This window comes from Macaca thibetana, chromosome 1 (genome assembly GCF_024542745.1).
Source record: "Macaca thibetana thibetana isolate TM-01 chromosome 1, ASM2454274v1, whole genome shotgun sequence".
NCBI classification, from domain to species: Eukaryota; Metazoa; Chordata; class Mammalia; order Primates; family Cercopithecidae; genus Macaca; species Macaca thibetana.
Window position 1 is genome coordinate 89,445,303 of NC_065578.1, and position 7,622 is coordinate 89,452,924.

General features: G+C 39.2%; 1 non-coding gene across 1 annotated transcript; it reads right to left on the reverse strand.

Moving 5' to 3' along the window:
* Nucleotides 1-732: 732 nt before the first annotated feature.
* On the reverse strand, nucleotides 733-839 carry LOC126944629 (U6 spliceosomal RNA). The gene has a single exon (XR_007722138.1). It is a non-coding gene; the product is annotated as a U6 spliceosomal RNA (small nuclear RNA).
* Nucleotides 840-7,622: the final 6,783 nt, after the last annotated feature.

A 7,622-nucleotide genomic window follows, 5' to 3' on the forward strand; every position in this document is an offset into this window, starting at 1 on the left:
CTCACGCCAGTTAGAATGGAATGGTGATCATTAAAAAGTCAGAAAACAACAGATGCTGGAGAGGATGTGGAGAAATAGGAATGCTTTTACACTATTGGTGGGAGTGTTGATTTTAGTTCAACCATTGTGGAAGGCAATGTGGCGATTCCTCAAGGATCTAGAACCAAAAATACCATTTGACCCAGCAATCCTATTACTGGGTATATACCCAAAGGATTATAAATCATTCTACTATAAAGACACATGCACACGTATGTTTATTGCAGTACTGTTCACAATAGCAAAGACTTGGAACCAACCCAAATGCCTATCAATGATAGACTGGATAAAGAAAATGTGGTACATATATACCATGGAATATCATGCAGACATAAAAAAGGATGAGTTCTTGTTCTTTGCAGGATCATGGATAAAGCTGGAAACCATCACTCTCAGTGAACTAACACAGGAACAGAAAACCAAACACTGCATGTTCTCACTCATAAGTGTGAATTGAACAATGAGAATATACGAGCACACGGAGAGGAACATCACACACTGGGGCCTGTCATGGGGTGGGGTTGTAGGGGAGGGATAGCATTAGGAGGGATAGCATTGAGGACAGCATTAGGAGAAATACCTAATGTGGATGACGGTTTGATGGGTGCAGCAAACCACTGTGGCACTTGAATACTTATGTAACAAACCCGTGCGTTCTGCACAAGTATCCCAGAACTTAAAGTATAAATATATGTATATGTAGAATGCTTCACAAATTTGCGTCTCAGCCTTGTGCAGGAGCTGTGCTAATCTTCTCTTTACTGTTCCAATTGTAGTATATGTGCTGCCGAAGCCAGCACTAGCTTTTTAAAAAAACTAATAAACTATTTCTTTATGATATTTTGTGTTACTTTTATGTGGAAAATTCTTCCTCAATCCAAGACTTAATAAGTATATATCAATTTGTCTAGCTTTTTTTTGGTATAATTCACGGCATAATTTAATAATTATAGATCTTTAATTCATTTGGAATTGGTTTTGTTGTAACATGAGGTGAAGTGGCACGTATTTTTTTCAATAATGTAACCTCATGTTTTAGCATCAATTATTGAATAATCTCTTTTCTTCATGGATTTATGATGGCTCGTTATATACTTATAAAATTATTATCTTAAAAATATCATTCTCTTGCATGTATTAGCTTTTCTGATAATTGTACAACTAATAAAATGTTTTAATTATTATAACTTAATAGTGTAGCTTGGTAGGTCAAATTTTTTCTTTGAACTTATTTTTCTTTGCTATTTTTTGCTCTTTTTCTTACACAAATTCAAAATCATTTTGTCAAGTTCTTGCTCTTTCACTGCAGACCAAACATAAGTCCCACTAGGATTTTGATTATTATTGCATTAAAACCCCTATATTAATTTGTGCATAATTGATATTTTTACAGTAGTGAGTCTTCTTAGTCAATGATATAACATGCCATTCCATTTATTTTTTATAACTCAATAAAGCTCTATAGTTTTCTTCATACTACTCCATAATTTGTTGTTAATATAAAAATATATTAAGTATATAATTATTGTTTCTAAGATGAATGGTGTCTTTTCCCGTTATGGCTTCTGCATAGTTATTCTGATATATTAGAAAGCTTTGCTTATTGAATGTCCATCTTGTATGTAGGCTGTTTAGTAACTTTGCTTAGTGCTCAGTTTATTTTCAGCTGATGTTTTTTATGCATTTCTTCTGTGTGTGATAGAGTCCCTCAAGTGAATTCCTCACAACCAATGACTTGATTTTATTCGGTGGCAATTCTGCTCTTTACTGCTTGTAATGCAGATCTTACTTCTTTTACTCTGCCTTCTTTAGAATCTTTATGATCCAAGCCAGATCCCTTTCATCTTGGTCTTTAGGGTTAATTGCTTTATTGAAAGTAGTGTTTTGCGTTGTTTCTTAATTTTTAAAGAAATTTTAAAAGAAAAATGATTGTAAACAATTTTTAACAGTCTTTCTTATAATACAGTGATAGGAATCATAGTCTTCCTATAGGAATCTCTATTACAATATGATTTATTTGTTTCAATTTAATGCTCTCTTATGTAACCTAAGTCTGACAAGATTTTTCTTCAGCTTATGTTTATTTTTATGACTGCTTAATAAATAGCACCCTCGTTTTATTTTTGCCCTCTGGGTAGGCTAGGCATTTTGCTTTGGTAAATTTCATTCTACCAACTCTGTCAGTCAGGGTTCCAGCTGGAAACAGATGGTACCCTCTAATTTGGTAATTTGAAAGACACTCTAATAAAAAGACTATTTACAAGGACGTGGATGAGGAGCAGGGAAAACTCACAAAGGATAATGCCAGACTCCAGAGCTAGTGAACCTAAGGTCTGAATGAGTGAGGAAGAAAGTGGTTACCGAAACCCAGGGAAGGAGAGAGAGCTGGGTAGAGGGGGCCTTTCAATTGAGGCTGTGCCAGTGGTTGAGGGACGCTCCTGTAGAACAGGAAATGAATTTGGGAGTAAATAACCAGATCCTATCTCCAAATCTCCTTCTAGTGTTCCCCACTGACCAAATTCAACCACAAGTTAGAGGACAAAGGATTTTTGTCATCCATCAGATCACGCAGGTCAGGCCCTGGGACCTAGACCAGGGTGCAGAAAGGTGTATCTGGAAGGGTAGGCAAATGATAGTACATTAATCAAAGAATCCTTACCTTTTCATTAGTTTAAACATTATTCTCCACTCATTGGCTAAACCTCATTTTGGTGAATATTCTGAATGGAGACCACCCAAGGTCTAGTGTGCATTTCCAGAGGAAGAGGAGGAAAAGAGCCTAGAAGGCTGATTCTTAAGAGGTAGTTGAATGGGACAAAATATCTTTGGGGGTTGCAGAAAAGATGGATAGGTAGCACAAATATGTATGGAACCACTCTCTAGGAAGGCCTAGAAAGCTTCCGCAATGTGGTCTCATACCAGAGCAGTAGTCTAGTTAAAAGATTATGGTTCCAATAAAAATTCGAAGCTTCTCTTGTATATTTCAGTCACTGAAAGAAGTTCAAGTCCATAGACCAATGCAAGGTATGGTAATATCACCCATTGTCTTCCATTGTTTTGCCCAAAAAGACTTGCAGAAATTTCTCACTTAGCCCAAAAAAATTCTTTCCTTTTACCCTTACATTAATCCTTTTGCCACCTCTTTTCTCCAGGCTCCCCGTCCTGTACAATGCCTCCCAATATGCCACATTTCCTTTACCATATAGCCCCTTAGGGCATCATATGGTTTCTTTTATTCTTACTGATTTTCTCTGTAGATTCTTCCAGTATAACTTCTACCTCTCCTTTTCTCAGAACACTAGGGAATGGAGATCAGGTAAACAGGCAAGACCCAAAACCTCTGAGTCACCCAGAAGAAGGGGGCAAGCTGTGAACAAGTTATAACCTTCTCACATCTTCTCTTCTCCTCTCTGTCTTCCTCTTTTCCCCTTACTAGGAAGGTAGAGAAAGAATTTATGAAAAGGCTGTCTACTAATCTGAATTCTTTTGCCAGGTTTTCCCTATGGTGTGTACAGCACTTTGGAATCCCACAGAGGGAAGCACACTCACAGGGAAGCTGCTGCTACTATTATACGTGTATGGTAGAGCTTGCCATCCCTGGAGAATAAGCCTGCAAGGGTGTGTGAGTGCCTCCCCACAGAAGATTTTTAAAGACTAGTTATTCCCTATGAGTGAGGTGTGTACATCTGCAAATTTTCTTTGTTAGGCAAAAGGAGCAGCCAGTGAGAGGGGCCATGGTCTTGACTGTGAGTGAGTAGGTGGTTGTACCTACCGCTCATGATGCCTGGCAAGCACCCCAGGAGCCCCGTCTTGGCCTGTTCCCATGTGGTAATGTGAGGACTCTGAGTGTGCTATTTCCTGTGGTTTTTCAAGGGATATGTGTAGCTGCAGCATTATGTCTGTCCTGGCCTGCCAACCTGATTTCACAGAGTTTTGGAAAACAGTCCCCTCGGGGAAGTCCATGGTGGTTTTGACATTTGGGATAGAAAATATTTGCCATGCGACCTTTACATTAAAGGACCCATAGCTAGGGACAAACAAAGAGCGTGTTTACCTGTCTCCATGTGAGCATTTGGGGTGTTGCTCAAAGTGAAATTTTTAAATGGAAAAAGAACAAGGGAGAAATGTAGGGGAAGAGAGAGAGGAGATGAAAGATGAGAAGATACAAATTAGAATGTTCACATCAAGACTTTCATCTGCTGATATATATTTCCTGCTTTGAATTTGGGCCTAGGCAATACTTATTCAGTATGAAAATATGCATTGGCATTGGCCAAGAGCTTTCTTTCTTGAAGATCTCTGCTGAGGCTGGGGAGTTGAAGAGGGGAGTTGGAATTGGAACAGTTTAGATTGTAGTGGCAATGCTCACCTGTTTACCATTTAGTTTTGCCCTCTTTGAGCGTTCGCAAGCAGAACCTCCATCATGAAACCAGTGTTTTTTGATACTGAAGAGATACGAGGTTGGGCAATGATAGGAGGGTTACTCACTTCTCAAGACTTGTGAGGTAAGACAGAGCACCTTGGAATGGGCATGTGACATAACAGTTTTTCCTCTACCAGCTTTCCCACTAGCTTCTAAATTTCTTGAGCATACACTATTTTGTTGATCTTTGCATCCCCCACACAATATTAAGCATCTTTAGGAAGAAGGCACATAAGGAGACTTTGCTGAGTGACAGAATCTATAAAAGAAACATGTCATCCAAGTAGGAAACAAGACAACTTCTTCATGGCTCCTTGGTCTCTCTACATTTTGGCAGAAAGATCTAGAAAGGCAGGAAGTGGAGACCGCAATTAGAGACCACCACCGCTTTCTTATATTTGTGTTCTCAGAGTTGGTCTGGGTTTAGAGGAAAAAGTGAAAGCTGAGGAGAAGCTCTCTAACTTCTGCACTCCTCGTGAGTCCACTTTTATCTATTTTTCATAGTTCTGCACAATATTTATAAAAACAACAATCACCCCTGCCCCCAAACCTTTGGGACTTCTGTTTAAACATGGCAGATTGACCACATGTATTTCTCTTCTCTTCCACTTGAATGTCTCTATTCATATAATATGCAAATAACAAAAACAAAATTTCATAAACCCACAGGGACAAAGAAGCAGGAAGGGAGACACAAGCAGACAAGAAGTGGCTAAGACATTTCTGGAAGGTAGGAAGTCGGTGGAGGGTAGTGAATGATTCGGCAGGGCAGAGGAAGTTAAAACACAAGTGCTAATAGTATTAACAACACATGAATGAATTTATCTGACAAAATCCTAGAAAAAAATCAGAATTGGACACCAGCTGTCACATAATGCGGTGAAAAACTCAGGAGATGAAGCAGAAATCAGGAGAATTCGTGGAAGCTTAGTGCATGGAGCATTTGGACTCCCAGACCCCCGGCCCAGTCCAATACAGCCCAGGTCTGTACCCACCCCCAATACCTCCCTCTTTTTCCTCCCTCCACCCCCTCTATTCACCACAGAGGACAGGGATTTAATCTCTGGAAAAATGTAACCAGGCAGGCTCTGGGGTGGGGGATATGGCCACATGGGAGGGCAAAGGATGAGGTGCAGAGTCAGAAGATGGGGGCATTGAGTGATAGTTGGTATATTGACTGGTAGGGATCTTGACATCCTTTCCCTGCCCTGCTCACAGACTAGATGTATCCAGTCCTATATAGTGTCCAAGGAGGAGTTTGGAGGCCTCTTTTCAGAATGCAGAGAATTCCAAAGAAAAGACCTATGAGTATTGACATTTGTGAATCTTTCAACAAAAAAGACAGCTCATCACTTACACACTGACAGTAAAGCCCAACAATTGGGGGAAAAAAATGTCAAATTCATACAAAATCCATGTAAAGAAATTTTCTATAATCTTTTTAGTACCTCGTTCTTGAATGTGAGCATGCACATACAGAATCTCACACATCTGAGGAAATATTCCAAAAGAAAAGGGAGAGACTAATAATGGAAAACAGAAGATAGAAGTTATGAATTTAGAATATGGGAGGAGCATACATTCAGATCAACTTGAATCTATACCTCTGGATTGCAGTCTTCAAAATCTCTCTCTCTCTCTAGTCATTTCAAACTAGTGGTTCTCAACCTTGGCTGCACCAGAATCACCTGGGAGCTTTAAAAATACTGATGTCTGGGTTTCTCCTCCAGAAATCCTGTTTTAAACAGCCTGGGGTGAAGCCTTGGTATTGGATTTGTAAAAGCTCCCCAAGTGGTTCTGATGTACATTCAAAGTTTAGACTGCTGCTTTGAGCTATGAACATATTTTAAGCTGGACTGCAGGATCAAATAACATCTCTTTAGCCTGTGCTCAAGGTTGCCCTCCTTCCCTAGCTTACATGCCTGACTTCTTCTCCCAGGGATCGGTGTTCAAGCCATGCCCGCCCCACACATCTACCATCCCACACACCTAGGCGCCTTCCCTTCACTTGTGTTCATAGTAGTTATCCCAATTCAAATTCACTCATACTTAATTACTCATATTTGTTTATTGATGTTGAAATTGTTATTAAACGTCCAGCTCCAATCCAACCTTGTCATGATTATACTAGCATAAAAGCAAGCTCTTCCTTAGCTGACCTTTACCACAACTTACTCCTTGTCTCACTTATTTCATAATGAATGTTTTCATTGTTATTGACAGCTAAAGATAACTGGTAACTCATATGACCACTCGGGTTTGCCTAACTCCTCAAACCTGAGATTGTCTGAACATAGCACATTTTTAACAGCTTAGTTTTTATCACAAACAGTATTAACATCATCTTCTTTAATCTTCACAGTAACTATGTGAGGTAATTATTAATATCCTCATTTTACATATGACGAAAGAGTCCCAGAGTGATCATATGACAAGTGTGGTGTTGTTCAGGCAGCAAAAGGCAGAGCTGGGACTTGAACCTGGGTCTTAGGAGTCTGCTTTAATACCAGAATAACACCAGAATAATACCAGAATAAAAAAAAAAACTTTTGAGATTTAAGTGAGAAAAGGTTTTTGTTTTCCCAACAGAGGCATACCTCATTTTATTGTGTTTCACTTCGTTGTGCTTTGCAGATACTGTGTTTTTTTACAAACCGAAGGTTTGTGGCAAACCTGCTTTGTTATCTATTGGTGCCATTTTTCCAAGATCCTGTGCTCACTTTGAGTCTCTGTGTCACATTTTGGTAATTCTTGCAATATTTCAAACTTTTTGATGCTTACCATATGTGTTATAGTGATCTGTAATCCGTGATCTTTTATGTTACTGTTGTAATTGTTTTGGGGTACCACATAAGATGGCAAACTTAATTGGTAAGTGTTTATGTTCTGACTGCTCCACCAAGCAGCTGTTTCTCTTTCTCACTCTCCTCAGGCCTCCCTATTCTCCGAGACACAGGAATATTGAAATTAGGCCAGTTAATAAAGTTAATAATCCTACAAAGGCCTCTAAGTGTTCCAGTGAAAGGAAGAGTCATATATTTCTCACTTTAAATCAAAAGCTAGCGACGATTAAGCTCAGTGAGGAAGGCATGTTGAAAATCGAGAGAGGCCAAAAGCTAGCTCTCTTGCACTAAACAGTTAGCCAAGTTGTGAATGCGAA